The sequence below is a fragment of the Oryctolagus cuniculus genome, chromosome 9, assembly GCF_051225735.1.
Source record: "Oryctolagus cuniculus isolate XC-2025 breed Fujian yellow rabbit chromosome 9, ASM5122573v1, whole genome shotgun sequence".
In the NCBI taxonomy this organism is placed as follows: Eukaryota; Metazoa; Chordata; class Mammalia; order Lagomorpha; family Leporidae; genus Oryctolagus; species Oryctolagus cuniculus.
In genome coordinates this window covers 49,226,730-49,250,904 of record NC_142875.1, presented here as the reverse complement: position 1 = coordinate 49,250,904, position 24,175 = coordinate 49,226,730, and positions in this window count along the sequence as shown.

Sequence of the window (24,175 nt, the reverse complement as noted above, 5' to 3'; positions counted from 1 at the left end):
CAAAGCAACAGTAAAACAGCTGGCGCCGCGGCTCACTAGGCTAATCCCCACCTTGTGGCGCCTGCATACCGGGTTCTAGTCCCAGTCGGGGCGCCGGATTCTGTCCCGGTTGCCCCTCTTTCAGGCCAGCTCTCTGCTGTGGCAGGGAATGCAGTGGAGGATGGCCCAAGTCCTTGGGCCCTGCACCCCATGGGAAACCAGGATAAGCACCTGACTCCTGCCATCGGATCAGCGCAGTGCGCCGGCCATAGCGCGCCAGCCACGTTGGCCATTGGAGGGTGAACCAATGGCAAAGGAAGACCTTTCTCCCTGTCTCTCTCTCTCACTGTCCACTCTGCCTGTCAAAAAAAAAAATTAAAAAAAAAAAGCAACAGCAAAACAAATAACCTACTCACACTAATAATTAAATGTGTGCAATTTTAAGGCCACTTATTTTAGAATTCATATATTCTTCTTATAATAATATAATACAGTCTAGTTTAATAAATAACTTTGAGAAATAAACTTTCTCAAAGTTATGTTGGTGTTATATAGTATGTTGTTATTATTTTGAATATTATTGCCTAAGAAACAAGAAACTTGTAATAGGTTAATACATGATATTATTTTTAAGAATTTATGCAAAATGCGTATTATGAAATATTCATTCATGGCTTTCAAAGACGTTTGTGCCATAGTAAAGTTATTTTTTAACTTCCATTTTTCCATAAATGTTTTTAAACTATGCCATATTTTTTGTTCTTCTGTCATCTTTTCTTTACTCATGATTACATGTTTCGTTTCGGACTAGCCACTACTCTATCTGCTGTGAATCAATAAATTATCATCAATGAAATAATTTTCATGAAGGTAATATTATAATAGTATGTGAAGTTATAACTATATCAGTTTCTATAATGGATAACTCTGCAATTCTTAACTGGCTAAATTTATAAAAATGTATTTCTTATTTATATTGGCATATAACATGTGAGATCATGGTTAAAGTACAGCAAACCTCTAAATGCTTCACTTAGAAAAGGAAAATAAAAATCACAATTTTTTACTTCCATCCATGAAAACAAATCTCAGACTACCAAAAGATCAGGGGAGCTACATGAGGAAATGCCACTCCTCACATCACAAGCAATTTCAAGCAAAAGTATATCCTGTGGAGAGAGCCCGCCTAAGTGCCATTGTATCTGTCCACCATTGCGAGGAAGAAATAACTTCACTTTTCTTCTGACACATAGAATACTTTCTTTCTCTAAAAGCCACAACCTCAAACTGCCTCTAATTATGATGCTCAATTTAAAGTTTAGGTTATTAGGAGTCATCTCTGTAAGATCTGAATGTGGTTCTTCTCAGAACAGCAAACTGTGAACTAAAATAGATAAGCTCTGCTCCTCCAAAACTCCAACAAAGTAGAAGCAGACCTGGGATAAAGTAGTCACAGTAAAAGCTAAAACAAAGGGCAGCAAAGATCAACTTGGAGATAAGGAAAGCAGCACAACACTTGCAAGTTCATAACAATGAGGCAGGCTGAGTGGCATGGCATTGTGAGCCTAACAACTCTTCATTTTTAGTTTCTATGCAATTTTTCGTATCTGGTAGAAATCCTTAACCACTGTTTCCTAAGAGTCCTTTCTTTGCCTTGGCATCATAGGCGGTTCTCTCGTGTGATTTATGATCCTTGATAACATGTGAATTTGAAGCCGCAAAGTATGCCTTTATTAAATGTTAAAAATTTTGCAGTTAGCTGTAGGCTTTATATGTTAAATACCTGAGATTTGTTTCAATGCTCAAAAGAGTTATTTTTGACCAGGGGATACACAGGTAATGGACATTCCATTTTCTATCATATTTTTAGATTACATTTTCAGACTTTCAGTGTTCTGTTAGAATCTTCCATTTTACCTTTCATACCTCCTACTAAGCCAAATAGGATTTTCTGTAAAAAACATTTCTCATTACCATTATAGATACTGTAAAATACAAGTTCTGAATTATCCAAAAATTAACATAAAATTATATTTACTTGTTATGTCACCATCTTCCAGAACTGTTCCTGGTCAATTGGACTCCTTGGGCTATTTTTAGTTAATGGTTCTTAACTTGTGAGTCAGTTTTATGCATTAAATGACAGACAGGAAAATTGCCTGAAGAAGAGACACTCAGAAGCAGCATAACACTGAGTATTTAATTCTCATTTGTCATAAATAATTTATCCAGACAGAATAGGGGTGTGGTGATGTAATCACGGGCTAGTAATCCTCTTTCCAGCCCCAATCTTAATTTAATAAGATTGGAGTGTGAATGTTTGTTTAATTAGGTGTTTTTGACATGTGATTAAAAACTCTAAAATTAAGAAGAAAATTATGAAATAATATGTCTAGGCCTGGCATATACTGTGAAGTAAAACATAGTTGATCAAATGGACAGTTAAGTGGTAATGAGATTTGGAGATGTTACTTTACCTGACAGGGTGTAGAAACTTGAAGGAAGAAAAGAAGTTAGTGAGTCCTTTGGTTGCTTGGGGAAATTCCAGAGATCACAGTAAATTCAGTCTTTCAGGAGAACATTCTAAGGGCCTCGTAGGAGGAGCTAGGACAATGTAGCTGGAAAATGGTCATTGAGGAGACTATGGAGATAGACTGATGGTAGAGAGGTAGCTAATTTTTCACATCATATAAAATCATGCATATTTGATTAAGAAAGTGGGAATTTGGTCCAAATAAAGTAGGAAGTTAGCAGATAAAGAAAATTAATACAGGATGATCTTATAAAAAGTAATAAAACTGACATTCCAAGAACCTTGTGAACTTTCACTATTTCTTCTCATGTTGATACCCTATATATTATAGTGCTCTTTCAAGACAGGAAATTATCAATGATAGAATATTATGAACTAAATCACAGATCTTATTTAAATAATGATAATTGCCTGGCTGTAGTTCTTATTCTGGTGTAGAATTTAGCCCAAGTTTCTAGATTACAGTTACATGTCATGCTTTCTTAATCTCCTTTGGTTTTGAAAAGTTCTTCAGTTTTACTTGTCTATCACAGTTTTGACACACTTGAAAGGCACTGTTTGATTATTTTATAAAATGTTCCATGATATCTATTTGCATGATATTTCTTCAGATTAGACTGAAGGTGTAATTTTGGCACACATATAACAGACACTCTGCTTTGCTCTTCTTAGAGTTAATTATTAGTCAAACTGTAATGTATATATGCCTAATTATTGGTAATATTAACTTAGAACATTTTGTCAATGTGGTACATGACATGTTCCTGCACTGTAAATTTCTATTTTGCCATTTGTAATCAATAATTATCCTTTGGAAAGATATGTTATTATTGACTATGCAAACATCTTCTTTACACACCTACTTTTGCCCACTCAAATGAATAACCCTCAATTATTCTTGCCTACAATAATTATTACTCTGGAATTTGGCAAATAATATTTTTATATCCATCATTCTTTCAATATTCATTATTTTAGATTATGTTGCAAGGAAATCCCTTTCTTACCACTAATTTACTTGTTTTATTATTGATTATATCATTATGTAATCATGGAAATCGATTTTATTCCATGAATTTCTAAATATTTCTTAATAAACAGAGAAAAGATTTTATGTATCCCATAGGCAAAGTTTGAGGAAGACAAACCCAGTTCCCTCACTCCTCTGCTTGCCCCAATCCCCCTCCTACACTCCCCTCTCTTTGTAAGTTTTCGCAAAGATATAATTTTAATCCACTATATATTCATAGGCTTAATTCACCACTAATCATAATATTCAACAAGTAAAAAGTAGGAAGACACAGTTCCACAAGAGTATAAACAAAGGCTAAAAATAACAATAATATCCCCAAATTAGCAGTTCATTCTTATACATGGTTTGGTAATCTATATTAACTGCCACATATCAGAGAAACATGTGTATTCGACTTTTTGATACTGGGTATATCACTAAGCACAGGGGTTTCTATTAAAATCCATTTTGTAGTGGCTGGTGCCGTGACTCAGTTGGCTAATCCTTTGCCTGTGGTGCCGGCACCCCCGGGTTCTAGTCCCAGTTGAGGCACTGGATTCTGTCCCGGTTGCTTCTCTTCCAGTCAGTCCAGCTCTCTGCTGTGGCCCGGGAGTACAGTCGAGGATTGCCCAGGTCCTTGGGCCCTGCACCTGCTTGGGAGACCAGGAGGAAGCACCTGGCTCCTGGCTTCAGATCAACGCAGCATGCTGGCAGCAACTCGCCAACTGTAGCGGCCACTTTGGGGGTGAACCAACGGAAAGACAGAATATCATATTTTTTTTTATGGCTGAGTATATAGTGTATATATACCACATTTTCTTTATCCATCCATCATTTGGTGGGTTGATTCCATATCTTAGCTATTGTGAAATCAGCTGCAATAAACATGGGCTACAAATAACTCATTCAGATTCTGATTTTATTTCCCTTAGGTAAATTCTCAGGAATGGGGTGGCTGGATCGTATGTTAGATTTATGTTCAGATTTCTGAGGAATCTCCATAATGTCTTCCACAATGGCTGTACCAGTTTACATTTGAACCAACAGGGGTTAGGGTACCTTTTCCCCACATCCAACCCAGCATTTTTTATTGTTTCTTTCTTTTTTTTTTTTTTTTTTTTTTTTGATTTCTGTATGGTAGCCATTCTAACCGGGGTGAGGTGAAAAATCACTTTGGTTTTTATTTGCATTTGCCTGATGGCTAGTGATTCTGAGCAATTTTTCATGTGTCTGTTGTCCATTTGAATTTCATCCTTTGTAAAATTCCTGTTCAAGTCCTTTGCCAATTTCTTAAGTTGGTTGATTGTTTTGTTGTTGTTGAGTTTCTTGAGCACTTTAGAAATTCTGGATATTAATGCATCAATGCTTTACCAGTTGCATGTTTTGCAAATGTTTTCCCCCATTCTATCTATTTCTCCTTCACTTTTTTCTCTATTTTTTAAAATTTTATTTATTTATTTATTTATGATGTATAGTTACAGAGAGAGAGAGGCAGAGACAGAAAGGTCTTCCATCTGCTGGCTCACTGTAAATGGCTGCAATGGCTGGAACTGAGTGAATCCAAAGCCAGGGGCTGCAAGCTTCTTCTGTGTCTCCCATGTGTATGAGGGGCCCAAATATTTGGTAATCTTCTACTGGTTTCCCAGGCCATAAACAGAGAGCTAGATAGGAATAGAAGCAGCCAGGACATGGACCAGCACCCATATGTGATGCAGGAGCCACAGGTGAAGGCTTAGCCTACTAAGCCACAGAGCTGACCCCACCATTTCACTTTGTTAAATGTTTTCTTTGCAGTGCGGAAGTTTCTCAGCTTGATATAATCTCAATAGCTTTATTGCCTGTGCTTCTGGGAGTGTTTTCCAGGAAGTCTTTGCCTATGCCAGTGTCTTGAAGAGTTTCTCCATTGTTTTCCTCTAGCAGTTTGATGGTATTAGGTTGTAGATTTAGATCCTTGATCCATGTTGAGTTGATTTTTGTATAAGGCTTAAGTTAAGATCTTGTTTCATACTTTTACATATATAAATCCAATTTTCCCAGCACCATTTTTTGAAGAGACTTTCCTTTCTCCAGAGATTTATTTCAGATCTTTAGTCAAAAATTAGTTGTTTGTTACAGTGGGAATTAATTTCTTGGGTTTGTATTCTGTTCCATGTCTACCTGTCTATTTTTGATTATAAATGCCCTGTAGCATGTGATGCCTTTAGCTTTGTATGTGTTATTTAAGACTACTTAAGCTGTTCAGGGTCTCTTGTGTTTCTATTAGAACTTTAGCATCATTTTTACTATATCAGAGTATAATGTCATTGGCATTTTATCAGGATTGCATTGATTGTATAAATTGCTTTTGATAATATATATATTTTGATGATATTAATTCCAATCCATGAACATGGAAGAGTTTTCCATTTTTTTGTGTGTGTCTTCTATTTATTTCATAGGTATTTTATAACTTTCATTACAGAGATCTTTAACCTCCTTGGTTAAATTTACTCCAAGGTATTTAACATTTTTTGTAATTATTGTGAATGGGACTGATCTTGTTCTTTCTCAGTCATGGCATGATCTGTGTATACAAAGGCTATTTATTTATGTGTGTTGATTTTACATCCTGGAACTTTATCCAGCTTGCTTATGACTTGCCATAGACTCTTAGTGGAGTTTTTGCTTCCCCTACATATAGAATCGTGTCATCTGCAAAAAAGGATATTTGACTTCCTCATTTCCAACCTGGATCTGTTTGATTTCTTGCCTAATGACTTTGACTAAAACTTCCAGAACTATGTTGAATAACAATGGTGGAAGTGGGCATCCTTGACTGTTTCCAGATTTTAGTGGAAATGCTTCTAACCTTTCTCTATTCAATATGATGCTGGCTGTAGGTTTATTGTATATTGCATTCATAGTGCTGAAGAATGTTCTTTCTATACCAAATTTGCTTAAATTTTTTTAATTATGAAAGAATGCTATTTTTACAAAATGCTTTCTCTACATCTATTGAGGTAACCATATGGTCTTTATTCTTCAATTTTTAATGCGTTGTACCACAGATACTGATTTGCCTGTTAAACCATCCATGGAAAACAGGGATAAATCCCACTTAGTGCAGATGAATGATCTTTCTGATGTGTTGTTGGATTCTATTAGCTAGCATTTTGTTGAGGATTTTTGCATCTATTTTCGTCAGGATGTTGGTCTACAGTTGGCTGTTGTATCTTTTTCAAGTTTTTGGAGTTAATGTGATGCTGATCTTTTTTTTTTTTTTAACTTTTATTTAATGAATATAAATTTCCAAAGTACGGCTTGTGGATTACAATGGCTTCCCCCCCATAACGTCCCTCCCACCCGCAACCCTCCCCTTTCCCATTCCCTCTCCCCTTCCATTCACATGAGGATTCATTTTCGATTTTCTTTATGTACAGAAGATCAGTTTAGCATACATTAAGTAAAGATTTCAACAGTTTGCTCCCACACAGAAACATGAAGTGAAAAATAATAGATGATTTTTTAAATGATGATGAAATCAGATCAGACCTATTGTCATGTTGAATCCCAGTGAGAGTCAAGTTGGGAATTGATAATTTCTTCTTTTCTTTTTTTTTTTTTTTTTTTTTTTTTACAGAAGATCAGTTAGGCATACATTAAGTAAAGATTTCAACAGTTTGCACCCCCATAGAAACACAAAGTGAAATATACTGTTTGAGTACTCGTTATAGCATTAAGTCTCAATGTACAGCACATTAAGGACAGAGATCCTACATGAGGAGTAAGTGCCCAGTGACTCCTGTTGTTGACTTTACAAATTGACACTCCTGTTTATGGCATCAGTAATCTCCCTATGCACCAGTCATGAGTTTCCAAGCCTATGGAAGCCCCTTGAGTTCTCCAACTCTTATCTTGTTTAGACAAGTCATAGTCAAAGTGGAGGTTCTCTCCTCCCTTCAGAGAAAGGTACCTCCTTCTTTGAAGACCTGTTCTTTCCACTGGGATCTCACTCACAGAGATCTTTCATTTAGTTTTTTTTTTTTTTTTTTTTTTTTTTTTTTTTGCCAGAGTGTCTTGGCTTTCCATGCCTGAAATACTCTCATGGGCTTTTCAGCCAGATCCGAATGCCTTTAGGGCTGATTCTGAGGCCAGAGTGCTGTTTAGGACATCCGCCATTCTATGAGTCTGCTGAGTATCTCGCTTCCCATGTTGGATCACTCTCCACTTTATTTATTCTATTGGTTAGTATTAGCAGGTACTAGACTTGTTTATGTGCTCCCTTTGACTCTTAGTCCTTTCATTATGATCAGTTGTGAACTGAAATTGATCACTTGGACTAGTGAGATGGCATTGGTTCATGCCACCTTGATGGGATTAAATTGGAGTCCCCTGGTATCTTACAGCTGCAGTTTGGGAGGATTCCTTCCTTTATAATTGTTTTTGAATAGTTTTGGAAGAATTGAAATTAGTTTTTTTAAAAATCTTGTAGAATTCAGATGTGAAACTATCCATTCCTGGGCTTTTCCTAGTTGGAAGGGTCTTCATTACTGATCAATTTCTATCTTTGTTATTGGTCTGTTTAGGTTTTTTGTCTTCATGGCTCAATTTTGGTAGATTGTATGTGTTTAGGAATCTATCCATTTCCAAAATTTAGATGCATAGCTATTTGTAGTCATTCTTGATGATTCTTTTTACTACTGGTCTATCTATTGTTACATCTCCTTTTTTATATACAATTTTATTGATTTGAGTCTTCTCCCCTTTTATTTTTGGTTTTAGTTAGTTGACCTAATGGTGTACCAGTTTTATTTATTTTTTCCAAAACAGAACGGCTTTTCATTTTATTTATCCTTTGTATCATTTTTTGATTGTAATTTTTTATTTCTTCTGTATTTTTCCACCTACTAATTTGAAGTTGAAATTGTTGTTGTTTTTCTTGGTCATTCAGGTGCATTGATAGATGAATTATTTGATGACATTCCAATTTCTTGATGCAGGCACTAATTGCAATATACTTCCCTCTTTACATTACCTTTGCTACATTCCATAACTCTTGATATTTTCTTAAGACTATTTGTTTGAGAGGTAGACTTACAGACAGAGGGAGAGACAGAGGAAAAGGTCTTATATCTGCTGGTTCACTTCCCAAATGGCCATAATGGCCAGAGCTGAGCTGATATGGGATGCTGGCACTGCAGGTGGCAGCTTTACCCGCTATGCCACAGGGCCAGACCCAACTTTTGATATTTTTTGTCATCTTCATCTGTTTCCAGGAATTTTATTTCATTTTTATTTCTTCTATAATCCATTGTTCATTCAGGAGTGTCTTTTTTTAAGTATACATGTGTTTTCATGTTGTCTAGAGTTTCTTGAGTTGTTAATTCCCAGCTTCATTCCATTGTGATCAGTTAAGATACATGAGATTATTTCAATTTATTTGAAATTTACTGAGACATGCTTTATGGCCCAGCATATAATCTATCCTAGAGGAAGTTCCATGTACTGATGAAAATAATATGTACTTTGCAGCTGCGGGATGATGCTCTGTAGAGATGAATTAGGTCTATGTGGTCCCTAGTTCAGATTTGCTCTGTCATTTCTTTGTTGATTTTCTGTCTAGTTGATGTGTCAATTAATGAAAATGGAATGTTTAAGTCTCCCATTACTATTGTACTGGTACCTGTATTTCCCTTTATATCCACTGACATTTGTTTTAAAAACCAGGCATACTGGCATTTGGTACATGCACATTTATTCTAGTCACATCTTCCTGTTGAATTGATAACTGTCTGTCTCTTTTAGGAACTTTTGCTTTACATTAGCATGGACTATCTTTTTCCATCCTTTCACCTTCAGTCTGTCTGGAGAATTTAGGCCATTTACCCTGAAAGATATTATTGATAAGTAATGACTTGTTCCAACCATTTTTCCATTAATATTCTATTTTTTGGTTTGGATTCCCTTTGTCTTTTTTCCTATGATATTTTCTGCCTTTACATTCTTTCACATTGATGACTATCATTCTCTTTCTGTGTGTAGCACATCCTTAAGGCTGGATGAGTGGTGACAAATTCTTTTAATTTCTGTTTGTTTTGGAAGGTCTGTATTTCACCTTCATTCATACTTGAGGTCTTTGCTGGGTAAAGTATTCTGGGTTGAGAGTATCCTTCTTTTAGGATTGGATTATATCTCTCCATTCTTGCAGAGCCTGTATGGTTTTTGTTGATAAGTCAGCTGTTATTCTAATTTGGGATCCTCTGAAGGTAATCTGGCATTCTTTTCATGCATATTTTAGAATATTTAGAATCTATATATTTTATGTTTCCACTTCCCCAAGTCCTTGCTTAACTGGCTATTCACGGAAAGATCTTCTGTGCCCACTTTATTCAAAATGAACATTGGTTAGGACTGTTTTCCCTTTAACTCTATGTGCTTATTTGCACTGGCTTATGTGTTTATGCATTTTAAATATTTATTATTTATTTATTTATTTGAGAGGTAGAATTACAGACAGTGAGAGGAAGAGACAGAGAGAAAAGTCTTCTGAGAAAAGTCTTCTCTCTGTTGGTTCACTCCCCAAATGGCCACAACAGCTGGAGCTGTGCCGATCCAAAGGAAGGAGCCAGGTGCTTCTTTCCAGTCTCCCATGTGGGTGCAGGGGCCCAAGGACTGGGGACATCTTCTACTGCTTTCCCAGGCCACAGCAGAAAGCTGGATTGGAAGAGGAGTAGCCGTGACTAGAACCGGTGCCCAAATGAAATGCCAGCGCCACAGGGGAAGATTAACCTACTATGCCACAGCCACAGCCCCTATGCATTTTTTTTTATTATATTGCACTACAAGCAAGCTCCATAAACATAATATGTATATGTGCTTTCCTTCTCTGGTTAACCAAAATAAAACCATTTCTTAAAAAAAAAGAAACAATACATTTATTATGTGCTTGCTATGGTTTCATTCTGAGAGACAGAAAATTTAAATAGTCTTGAAAATGTACTTCAGGGTTTTACCTGATGGTAGATAGTTTCATGGTTTAAACTTCAGTGGGATTGTTAACTACACAAGAACTATCATTGGGTTGCCCCTGTAGCACAGAAGGTTAAGCCTCTCTCTGCAGTGCCGGCGTCCCATACAGTGCCTTGTCCATTCCTGGCTGTTTCACTTCTGATCCAGCTCCTTGCTATTACACCTGGAAAAACAGTGGATGATGGCCCAAATACTTGGGCCACTGTTTCCATGTGGGAGACCCATAAGAGGCTCCTGGCTCCTGGTTTCAGCCTGCCCCAGCCCTAGCAGTTACAGCCATTTAGAGAAGCGAATCAATAGATGGAAGATTCTCTCTCTCTCTCTTTCTCTCTTTCTCTTTCTCTCTCTCTCTTAATTTGTGTGTATGCGTATTTCTTGCCCTACAAGTAAATACTTATTTAAAAAAGAAGAATTGTAGTTGGTGTGGCAAGAATTTGCAAGAAAGGGAAAGGGCAGGCCGGCACCACAGCTCAATAGACTAATCCTCTGTCTGTAGCGCCAGCACACCGGGTTCTAGTCCCTGTCGGGATGCCAGATTCTGTCCAGGTTGCTCCTCTTCCAGTCCAGCTCTCTGCTGTGGCCCGGGAGTGCAGTGGAGGATGGCCCAAATCCTTGGGCCCTGCACCCGCATGGGAGACCAGGAGAAGCATCTGGCTCCTGGCTTCGGATCAGCGTGGTGCACCAGCCACAGTGGCCATTGTGGGGTGAACCAACGGAAAAGGAAGACCTTTCTCTCTGTCTCTCTCTCACTGTCTACTCTGTCCGTCAAAAAAAAAAAAAAAAAAAAGAAAAAGAAAAAGAAAGGGAAAGGACACCATTTCAGAAAGCAAAAAGGGTGACCCTATGAATTGTTACAAAGGCTAGTGATTTTATTTTTGACATTGCCATTCTGGACAGTTCACAAGGTCAGCACTGTAATCAGGTGAATTTATGCAGATCACTCAGTTCAAAATTCACCTGAAATATTTAACTGTGAATATTCCTTCATTCAGAAATTGAGCTGTGAATGTGCCTGACTTCATTTAGCACCCCCTTTTGCTCCATTTTAAGTGCTCCAAACCAATGCTAATCCTTCCTTGGCACTTGATCTTGAAATCTTAGGAGAATACTTGACATATATTAAACATCTAAAGAATACTTTCTAAATGAATAAAAATTGTTCTCTAAAAACAAACAAACAAACAAACAAACAAAACTGTTCTCTAGGGCTGGCGCTGTGGTGTAGTGAATTAAGCCTCTGCCTGCAGTGCCAGAAGCCGTATAGGCACTGGTTCTAGCCCCAGTTGTTTCTCTTCCTATCCAGCTCTCTGCTATGGCCTGGGAAAGTAGTAGAAGATGGTCCAGCTGCTTTGGCCTCTGCACCCATGTGGGAGACCTGGAGGACGCTTCTGACTCCTGGCTTCAGTTTGACTTAACTCTAGTCATTATCATCACCTGGGGAGTGAACCAGTGGATGGAAGACCATTCTGTCTCCCCCTCTGTCTATAACACTACCTCTCAAATAAATAAATAGAATCTTTGAAAAAAAAAAAAGCTGTTCTATAAAGAAAATAAATAAAAATAATAATAATTAATAACATCTTGTTTAGAAACTCATACACAGGTAATAAAAGTGTTTGGCTTACTTAGTCTGTGGCTCATCTATATTTTTTTTTTTCCCTTCACTATTGTGTCATAGAATATATTTAAGGGATGACATTACAATTTTACAAGCACTTTGCTGGAATGCATCAATAACATGAAATAACTGTATTGAATTCTCTTATGAGAGGAGTATATTTTTGAGATATTTGACAGCATTGACCTTTGACAATCTGCAGCATACTGCTTCAAATATATGATGATAATGTTTGATTTGCTAAAATGTTTTAGACTCTGTTATAATACTTCACTACACATTTTCTATATTGTAGGGAAAATAAAGATTAAGTTTCAAAAAAGGTGATTAGCATAATGCCCTTCAAATCTTGGGTCACTTACATAGGCCTTCCCAAAGTTTAGCTTCACTAATTAACTACAACTTATTTTACATATCAATCCACAACCCTTTCACATGGAAGAAATAAAAATATCAATCTGTTAAAGGGCAAGAAATGACATTATAGAAGTGCCTTGGGAGTAATAAAAATGACTTGCAACATAATTCTCAGAAAGTCATAGCCTCTTAAAGTTTGTCATACAAAGTCCTTTCCCACTTATGTGTTCTGATAAGCTCAGAAAGTTTAAGATTCATTTTTTTCAAATATTGATATCAATGCGGAGTTTAAGAGTGAATGACTGTTTAAAATGTTTTGCACTATAGCACAGCAGATTAAATCTGTGCTTTGGACACCAGTCTCCCCTAATGAGTTCCTAGATTGAGTCCTGGCTCATTTACGTCCAATCAAGTTTTCTGTCAATGCACCTGAGAAGCAGCAGATGATGGCCCAAGAGTTTGGATTTCTATTGCCCACAAGGGAAACTGGATGTAATCCCTGCTTTGGGATGGCTCAGTCTTGCTGTTGTAAGCACTTGGAGACTGAACCAGTGTATGGAAGATTTCTCTCTGTCATTCTGACTTTCAAATAAATAATAAATCAAATTTTAAAAATATTTTGAATAATACCTAGATTGCAACTATGTAGGAGATAATGACATTTTTACAAACATTCAGTGACAATAAAAATTTGATTTCAAAACTAAAAGTTAGAAAATGGTGTTCTATCGATTATTTAGCAAAATCAGTAACTACTTTTAAGTTAAAAATTAAAAACATGACATAATGTAAAAAGGATTCTTTTTCCAATCGGTATAACAAATTTTGTTATTTTTAAATATTTGTTTATTCATTAGAAAGGTATAGTTAGAAAGAAGAAGACACAAAAGGGGGCTGGAGAGAGAGAGAGAGAGAGAATCAGACTTCTATCTGATTCACACCACAAATGGTGCAATAGCTAGGGATGGGCCAAGTAAAAGAAAATAGCCCAGGACTCCATCCAGGTCTCCCACATGTGTACAGGTACCCAGGCACTTGGGCCATCTTTCTGCTTCTTTCTCTGAGAACAGGGAGCTCTGGATTGGAAGTGGAGCAACCAGAACTCAAATCAATGCTCCTATGGGATGCCAGTGTCTCAGGCGGCAGTTAATCCACTGTGCCACAATGCCAGACTTTATCAGTTTGTTTTTTAACTTAAAAAAAAAAAAAGAGATTGTGTTTCCACAATTGAATATTAATTATATTAGAGTTTTGCCTGACTCTCAATATATTTATAATGTAGTTACCTCATTCCAAGTCTAAAAAATAGTTCCAAAATTCTAAATGGTTTCTTACTTTTAAATAAATATTAATATAAGGTCTGAATTTATTTTTCTATAGTAGAAAAACAAGCATGATCCTTCAAAGGATTTGTTTCCTTTTTATGATTGAACATTTAGAACTAAAAAATGTTTATTTTCCACATAGCTCTCTAAATATATAATTCATTTAATTATCTTTTGAAATATATTTCTTTGTGATTAAACTTACAAAATAGACATTCTCAGAGTAACACATAAAGATAATAACAGTCAAGGTTGTCAGAGGTCATTCTTCTGGTATTTCTCTTCTTTGTGTTAAATACATTCCAACCTCTTTCACCCAAGGGGAGTGGTTTTGAGCATGGTATAATTTACATTTGTATTTATGAATTTAAAGTGACTATTTGGTCTGGTAGTAACTATTAATCAAGGACATGATTTTTATATGCCAGTGATGTCAAAGCAGACTCCCTAATATTACAGAAGTCATGTTCAGACAGCAGCTGGGCGACAAGCCATAATTGAACATATTTAAAAATCTACCCCATGTACTGAACAGATTTCAATGTCTGCTGTGTTTAAGGTCCACTGAGTTGTGAAATGGCTGCTTCATTCACACAGATGTTAATATCTCCAGGCTCTTCTCTAGCTTTGTAGCTTCTCATTTACATATCTGCCGTAAGTTTGGTGTTCATGAAATGAGATACAGCTACTTGTCAGTACTCTGTTATAATAAAACATGTGCAAGACAAAATATGAGCAACTATAATTACAGCTCATTAAGGATTAAGAAGAAAAATAATAAGGAACATATTAATAGGAGTTCAGTCACCAGTGCTCCATTAGTTCTTTTACTATTTAAATACATGAAGTTGCTGCATATAAATTATCCATGAAGACTTTAAAAAGTTTTCTTTCTAAATTTTTTTACTTATCTGAAAGGCAGAAAGGCAGAGAAAAGGAAGAGAGACATAAACATAAATCTCCAATTTGCTGGTTCATTCCCAAAATGTCCACAACGGTCCCTGTCTGGAATCAAAGCTACCCATAACTTTTCCTGTTCTGACGGGTTGAGTACACTAATGCCCTAAGAACAATCCATTCACAAAGCTGATATTCCTTAACTGAATCTGTTATCTTTATCCAAGCAGCCATCACTTGATGGTTCTCCATTCACAAATGTGACAAAAATATATTAGTTTTGAATTGGCCTTTACAGTGATGTGTTCTTTAAAATTACTGTATTACTGAAGTTCAAGTAGTTTTTAGTTTCCTTGAGAGTATTTTGCAAAATGATATTAAAGACATATTTAAAATTATCTTTTTAAAAGGAGTTTAGAGGTTCTTCATTTGTACATTAAATTATCTTTCACATTTGTATATATTCTTCAGTGAGAATGATCAGTCTTTCAGGTTTTGAGAATAGACAATGTTCTTACACTGATAACTTCAAATAACATAAAAAATTATTATACTACAAAATGTTCATAGTTACTTAATTCAAATTTAACTTACATAACTTAATAATTTGTTTGTCTCTTAAAATAGCTAAGTTATAGAATATCAGCTCCTTGTTACAATAGATTTTTTAGCCTAAGGCTTTCTGCTCCATGTGTCTACATGCCTTTTGGTATCATACATTCTCTTTTAGTTACTGTAGTTCTGCTTTATAACGTTATACAGAAAGGGATATATGTTTCAACTATAGTTTTTCTGCCATTTTATTCTAAGTATGCTGTAATTTTTTGGCCAGAAAAATATTATTAAAAATACATGAACTTCTTTTACCAAACTCCACTGGAACATATAAATGTACATAATAACATATCCTTGGGTTAGCAATGAAGTCTAAACCTGAATTCATTTATGTTTCATTTCCTTTTTACAAATACCTATAAGGTATTATTTTCACAATATTTTAAGTGCACCTGCATTTTGATTGTTACAAATCACATGAGGTTAAGTGTAGATCTTCTCTTGTGGCATCATGTAAATGCTCAAAAATTTTGAGTTTTGTATTTGTCTTTGGTATTTTCATTGGTGTTGCATTGCATCTGTAAATTGTTTTTGGTAGTGATGACATATTGAAGATATTGATTCTTCCAATCCATGAACATAGAGGATTTTTCCATTTTCATGGGCCTCCTTCTATTTCTTTCTTTAGTGTTTTGTAATTTTAATCGTACAGAATTTTGACATCCTTGTTTGAATTTATTCCAAGGTATTATATTTTTTGGTAGATATTGTGAATGGGATTGACATTAGTAGTTCTTTCTCAGCCATGGCACTGCCTGTATATACAAAGGTTGTTAATTTCTGTGTGTTATTTTATATCCTGTTACTTTTCCAAACTCTTCTATGAGTTCAAATAGTCTCTTCGTGGAGTCTTTGGGTTCCCTATATATAGAATTATGTCATCTGCAAATAGGGATAGTTTGACTTCCTCCTTCCCAATTTGTATCCATTTGATTTAATTTTCTTGTGTAATGGCTCAGGCTAAAATTCCAGGAAAATATTAAAAAGCAACTGTGAAAGTGGGCATCCTTGTCTGATTCTGAATCTCAGTGGGAATGCTTCCAACTTCTTTCCATTCAATAGGATGCTGGCTGTGGGTTTGTCAGAAATTTCTCTGATAGCACTGAGCAATGTTCTTTTTATACTAAATTTTATTAGAGGATTCATCATGAAAGTGTGTTATATTTTATCAAATAATTTCTCTTCATCTGTTGAGATACTCATGTGGCTTTTGTTCTTCATTTTTTAAGATTTATTTGAAAGTCAGAGCTACTCAAATAGAGGACAGGCAGAGAGAGAGAGAGGTCTTCCATCAGCTGGTTCACTCCCCAATTGGCCACAACGGGCAGAGCTGCACTGCTCCCATGACAGGATCCAGGAGCTTCTTCCAGGTCTCCAGGGGCCCAAGCACTTGGGCCATCTTTTACTGCTTTCCCAAGCCATAGCAGAGAGCTGGATTGGAAGTGGAGCAGACAGGTCTTGAATAGGTGCCCATACAGATGCCGGCACTTCAGGCCAGGGCATTAACCTGCTGTGCCACAGCACCAGCCCCATTCTTCATTTTGTTAAAGTGATGTATCGATTTGCAAATGTTGAACCATTCCTGCATACCAGGGATAAATTTCACGTGGTCCAGGTGAATGATCTTTCTGATGTGTTGTTGGGGTTGGTTGGCTAGTATTTTGGTGAGGATTTTTGCAGCTATGTTCATCAGGGAAATTGTTTTGCAGTTCTCTTTCTCTGTTGTATCTTTTTCAGGTTTAGAATGAAGGTGAAACTGGCTTTATAAAAAGAATTTGGGAGGATTCTTTCCTTTTCAACTGTTTGGAATAGCTTGAGAAGAATTGGAGTTAGTTCTTTAAATGTCTGTAGAATTAGTTCTTTAAATGTCTGTAGAATTCAGAGATGAAGCCATCCAGTCCTGGGCTTTTCTTTGTTGGGAGGGTCCTTATTACTGATATGATTTCTGTCTTGGTTGTTTGTCTGTTTAGGTTTTCTATGTTCATGGTTCATTTTAAATAGGTCATATGTGTCTAGGAATCTATCATTTCTTCTGTGTTTCCTGGTTTGTTGGTGTTCGGTTCTTTGTAGTAATTCCTGATGATACTTATTATTTTTGTATTTCCTGTTGTTACATTTTCTTTTTTCATCTCTAATTTTATTAATTTGGGTGTTCTCCCTCTTTTTGTTGGTTATTTGGGCCAATGATGTGTCAATTTTATTCATCTTTTCAAATAAACAGCTCTTTGGTTGATCATTAGCATTATTTTATTGATTTTAATATTGTTGATTTTTTTCTCTAATTCTTTTCAAATTTTTTAACTTATTTATTTGAAAGTCAGAGTTACACAGAGAGAGCAGAGGCAGAGAGAGGGAGAGAGTGGTCTTACATCCGATAGTTCACTCCCCAATTAGCCACAATGGCCGGAGTTGCGCCAATCAGAAGCCAGGAGCCAAGAGCTTCTTCCAGGTTTCCTTCCCAGGTCCAGGGGCCCAAAGTCTTGGGCCATCTTCTACTGCTTTCCCAGACCATAGTAGAGAACTGGGACAGAAGTGAAGCAACCAGGTCTCAAACTGGTGCCCATATGGGATGCAGGTGCTTCAGGCCAGGGCTTTAACCCCCTGTGCCGCAGCACCAGCCCCTCTTCTTTAATTTAATATTTTCTTTCCTCCTACTATTTTTGGGTTTGGTTTGCTGATGTTTTCCTAGGTCCTTGAGCTGCATTGATAGCTCATTTATTTGGTGTCTTTCCAATTTATTGATGTAGGCATCCACTGCTATAAACTTTCCTCCTAACACTGCTTATTCTGTGTCCCATAAGTTTGATACGTTGAATTGTCACCTTCATTTGCTTCCAGAAATTTTTTTGATTTCTCTTTTCGATTCCTTCAATGACCCACTGTTCATTCAATCTCCTTGTTTTTAGATATGTTCACAGGATTCCTGAGTTGTTGAATACCAAATTATTTTCATTGTTGTAGGAGAACATGCATGGTATGATTTCATTTTTTTTTTTTAATTTGCTGAGACTTGCTTTATGGCCTAGTATATGGTCAACTCACGGAAGTTTTATGCACTGGTGAGAAGAATGTATATTCTATGGCTGTAGGATGGAAAGCTCTGTAGATACCTGTTAGGGCCATTTGGTCTATAGTGTTGATATGTCTGTTATTTCCTTGCTGATTTTCTGTCTAGTTGAAATGTCCATTGCTGCAAGTGTGGTTTTGAAGTGCCTAATCACTATTGTATTTGCATCTATGTCTCCTTTTAAATCCATTAACATTTTTTAAATAGCCAGGTGACCTGTATTAGGTGTAAATATGTTTATAATAGTCACATCTTCCTGTTGAATTGATCCTTTAATCATTACATAGCACCCTTCTTTGCGTCTTTTAACTGTTTTGTGTTAAAATCTTTTTTTTTTCTGATATTAGGATGGCTATACGAGCTCTTTTTTTGGTTTCTGTTAGCATGGAATATCTTTTTCCATCCTTTAGATTTCAGTCTGTGAGTATTAGTGTTGGTGTGATATGTTTCTTGTAGGCAGCAAATAGATGGATTTTCTTTTTTAATCCATTCAGCCGGTCTGTGTCTTTTTACTGGAGAGTTTAGGCCATTTACATTCAAGGTGACTGCTTTCAAGTAACAATTTTGCCCTGTCATTTATCCATTAATATTCCTACTTTTTTCTTTGAATTTCCTTTGTTCTTTTACTGGATGATTTTCTGCTATCACCTTTTTTTGTAGTGATGGCTCTGTTTCTGTGTTTCTGTGTGCAGTGCATTCTTGAGCATCTTTTATAGGTGTTGCTGGGTATTGACAAATTCTTTCAATTTCTGTTTATTTCACCTTCATTAATAAATGAGAGTTTTGCAGGGTACAGTATTCTGGGTTTACATTTTTCTCTTAAGATTTGGAGTATATCACACCATTCTGTCCTAGCCTGTTAGGGTTTCTGATGAGTAGGCTGCTATAAATCTAATTGGGGTTCTTCTGAATGTAATCTGTCATTTCACTCATGCACATTTTAGACTATTTTGTTTATGTTTTACTGTGGAGAGTTTGACTACAATGTGCCTGGTGAAGATCTTTTCTAGTCATGTCTAGCGAGAGTTTTATGTGCTTCCTATACTTCGATGTCCCATTCTTTCTCCAAATTAGGGAAGTTTTTTTTTTTGTTATTATTTCCTTAAAAAGGCCTTTTAATCCTTTCTTTTCATCCCTTCAGGAACTCCTAGGGCCCAAATATTGGCTCATTTGACAGTATCTTGTAGATTCCAACAGTGTTTTTTGGTTTTCTAATTTCTTCTTATTTGTTGTCTGACTGTAAAATTTCCAGAGACTTGTTTTCTAATTCAGATATTCTTTCTTCTGCCTTATCTACTCTGACGTTAAACTTTCTACTGCTTTTTTATTTGATATAATGAATTACTCATTTCTAATATTTCATTTTTATTTCTCTTTAATATCTCAGTTTCATGGGGAAATTTTCATTCTTATATATAATTTTCTTTAATTTGTTAATTTGGTTCTCATTGCTTCTAAGTAATCTGATGATTAGTTTTCTGAATTCTGTTTTTGGCATTTTCTCAATCTCTTCATCTTCATCTAAAATTGAAATGCAGTGTTCCTTTGGGGAGGAGTTCATAGTGTCTTCCTTATTCTTATTTCTTAAATTTTTTACCTTTATTTTTTACATTTGTGTAGTTTTTTATTGTCTACTGGCTTTTATCTTTGGTCTGTTCCTCTGTGGCTTAGTGGATTATCTATACTTTCAGTGAATATCAAGAGGTGTGTGCTAGGTGTGACCAGGGTGCTCTGTTTAGTATTCCAGGATGGGGCAATTATCCATTGTAAGACCACCATTGGGATCTATAGCTCTCCTCTGGTTAACTGGATGGAGAGGAATGGTCATCTCTGTTGGTGTGGTCCACCCTTCTCTTCATAGCTGTGGGATACCCCAGTGTTATTCCATAGTATGCTCACCATTCATCTACTCTGCACTGCCTAATGAACTGCACATTTGATCTGTGGAGTCTTTCCTGTGAGCACAGTTCCCTCTGCTATGAGTTACTATAGGTAACTGAGGAGCTCAGGAGGTGAGGAGAAATGCCCTGTAGTTGCCTCCAAGGATTGAGCCACACTCTGTCTCCACTTATGCAGTCACAGTTGTTCTCATACTCTGCTCCTGAGGCTGTAGATACTCAGTGGGGCTACTCCACCCCACTAACCAGTCCTGTCTATAATGAATGTAAGGTGTTCCCAGAGCCACCATCTGTGGGTGATCCTCTCAACCTGCTTTGGTGTTAGTGTGTGTGTGGGGTGCTTCTCTGTGGATTTTGGGCACACAGAGCACCTACCCACTGCAGCCCCATTCATTTCTTGATGATACTGGGCAGGGAGGAGGGTCCCATAGGTGGGGTTTCACCTCCTCTCTTATTGCTGGGCAACTGGCGTGGTATAGCTTGTCCAAAAATGGGAAGGAACTCTTCTGAACTGTGGCCTTCACTGTTTAGGAGGGGGCAACCCCTTTTATTACTGGGAATGTGCACAGCTTCCTGCCTGTATCAAAAAAATGGCCTGAGCCTTCTCCCAGCTGGCTGCAGGTCTCTGCTGTAGAGGAGAGAAGGGGGAGAGACACACCACCTTTTTATTTATTTGTTTTTTTTCTTCCCACCTCTGATGTCTGAAGGGGTTTAAATGGAACTTTAAAAGCAGTTTATCAAGTTTTCATCCACACTGTTATCAGCAGCACCATGGGCCCATGGATTGCCCTCTCACTCAGTATGGCAGGGCAAGCATCTTCCTCCACAGGTCCAAGCTTTTGTTGTTTTTTGTGGCATATGTTCTCTTTCAAGTGTGAGTCTGTACCATTTCTATTTTTTCCCTGGGTCTCCCACTAACTATCTCCCATGGTTTTATCTTATAAGTGTACTTTCTACCCTTTTTAAATATTAATTTCATCATGCATGTGTTGGGCTATCCTCTCACTATACTGTCATCTTGGAACCAGCTGATATCTTCATATATGAGGGCACTTTACAAAGTCATTGGAAAGTAGAATTAAAAGGTGAATTTATAGGCAGGCGTTCAGCACAGCAGTTAAGATGCCACTTGAGACATTAGCAATCCATACTGGAGCATCTCGTTTTGTATCTTGATTCTTTTTCTCATTCCATGCTCTTTCTAATGTGCACCCCCAAAGGCAGCAGTTGATCAACGAAGTACCTGGGATCCTGCCACCCATGTGGGAGACTTGGATTGAGTTCCTGATTTCTGCCTTTGGCATGACACAACACTTGCTCTTATGGACATTTGGAGAGTGAACCAGCAGATGGAATCTATTTCTTTCTATCTCTATTTCTTTTGCTACCTCTACCTCTATCTCTATCTATCACTATCTCTATCTCATCTCTAGCTATCTTTTATCTATTTATCTATAATCTATTTGTCTATTTTACTGTCTTTCAAAGAAAGTCAAAAATTCTAGAATATAAATTTGTTTTGTTACAAAAATGTTTGAAATCCAGACATACAAGTGATCTTCAGAAAGTTAATGGAGTGTAGAGTGTTATGGCACAGTAAGTTAAGTCTTTGATTGAGATGCCCACATCCTTTATAGTAGTGTGTGTTCAAGTCCTGGCTACAGCACTTTTTTTTTTGACAGGCAGAGTTAGACAGTGAGAAAGAGAGAGGCAGAGAGAAAGGTCTTCCTTTTTCCGTTGGTTCACCCCCACAGTGGCTGCTGCTATGGCCGGCGCGCTGCGCTGTTCCGAAGACAGGAGCCAGGTGCCTCCTGCTGGTCTCCCATGCAGGTGCATGGCCCAAGGTCTTGGGCCATCCTCCACTGCACTCCCCAGTCACAGCAAAGAGCTGGACTGGAAGAGGAGCAACCGGTACAGAATCTGGTGCCCCAACCAGGACTAGACCCCAGGGGTGCCCGTGCCGCAGGCAGATGATTAGTCTAATGAGCCGCAGAGCTAGCTGGCTACAGCACTTTCAATCCAATATACTGAAATCAGTTCTGGGAGGCAGCAGAAGATTGGTCTAGTACTTTGAGCACTGCTCCTCCACATGGGAGGCCTGAATTGAGTTCCGAGCTCCAGGTTTTGGCATGGTCCATCCTTAGCTTTCGTTGGTATTTGGGAATTGAACCAGTGGATGGAAGATGGATCTTTCTCTCTCTTTCTTTCTTTTCTTTCTTTTCTCTTTTCTTTTCTTTCTCTCTTTTTTCTTTTTCTTTCTTTCTTTTTTCTTTCTTTCTCTCTTTCTTTTTCTCTTTCTTTCTTTCTCACCCTCTCGCTCTCACTCTTGCTTCTCTCTCTCTCCCCTCTTTCCTTCCTCCTTCTATCCCTCCCTCTCTTCCTTTTTCTTTTTGTTTTTCTTTTTCTTCTACATCCCTCTCTGTTATCTTTTCAAGCAAATGAAAATCAATAAACATTTTTTTTAAAGTTCAAACAAAATATACGTTAAAAAGTTTTCATGGACTTCAATTTTTACATCAAAGTAATCTCATATTTAATTATATTTTTCCACAGACTTTTTAAAGTAACCTTGTAGTTAGTTTCTTATTCTTCCATAATGGCAAAGCCATGACTCCTAAAGCAGATTTTCTTGTCTTTTTGATTAGTTCTCATTTTTCTTGAGACTATAACTGTTAAAAATTCTGAACCACTATAATAACCACGATAATATCAATATATTATTAACATTATTTGAATTATGGTACATTGTCTAGATAGAATAATGGTTTTGCAGCAATCTGTAGAATAATTGATACTAACTTGTATATTGATTTTATTTAGTTTTTTATATTTTATTTGTTTAAACACATTCTTTATGAAGTTGATCACTTGTTACTCAAATGCTATCTTATAAAGACTAAGCTCCTCATGAGTAGACTGTAAAATTTTTTTTTAATTCTTTTTTATGACAGGCAGAGTGGACAGTGAGAGAGAGAGACAGAGAGAAAGGTCTTCCTTTGCCATTGGTTCACCCTCCAATGGCCGCTGTGGCCGGCGCACTGCGGCCCACACACCACGCTGATCCGATGGCAGGAGCCAGGTACTTCTCCTGGTCTCCCGTGGGGTGCAGGGCCAAAGTACTTGAGCCATCCTCCACTGCACTCCCTGGTCACAGCAGAGAGCTGGCCTGGAAGAGGAGCAATCAGGACAGAATCAGGCATCCCGACAAGGACTAGAACCCAGTGTGCCAGCACCACAAGGCAGAGGATTAGCCTAGTGAGCTGCAGCGCCGGCCAACTATATAATTCTTAATCCATCACAGTTTGGTTTCCTGAACTGCTTCTCCTTGAAAATGTGTGTTGATTTGGAACAGAACTTAAAAGTAAGGACACCCTCTGCCAATTTTCATCTGCTAGAACTGTACGTAGGTCTCCAGTAAAGTCTGCTTCAACAATTGGGATCTGCCATTATGATAGCAAACCACAGTGTTGCAGTATACACAGTAAACTCATAGAATGGCAGATGTCCTAAATAGCACTCTGGCCTCAGAATCAGCCCTTAAGGCATTCAGATATGGCTGAAGAGCCCATGAGAGTATCTTAGGCATGGAAAGCCAAGACACCCTGGAAAAAAAAAAAAAAAAAAAAAAAAACAAAAAAAAAAAAAAAAAAAAAAAAAAAGGAAGACCTAAATGGAAGATCTCTGCGAGTGAGATCCCAGTGGAAAGAATGGGGCCATCAAAGAAGGAGGTACCTTTCCCTGAAGGGAGGAGAGAACTTCCACTTTGACTATGACCCTGTCTGAATAAGATCAAAGTCGGCGAACTCAAAGGCTTCCATAGCCTTGGCAACTCATGACTAGAGCCTAGGGAGATTACTGACGCCATA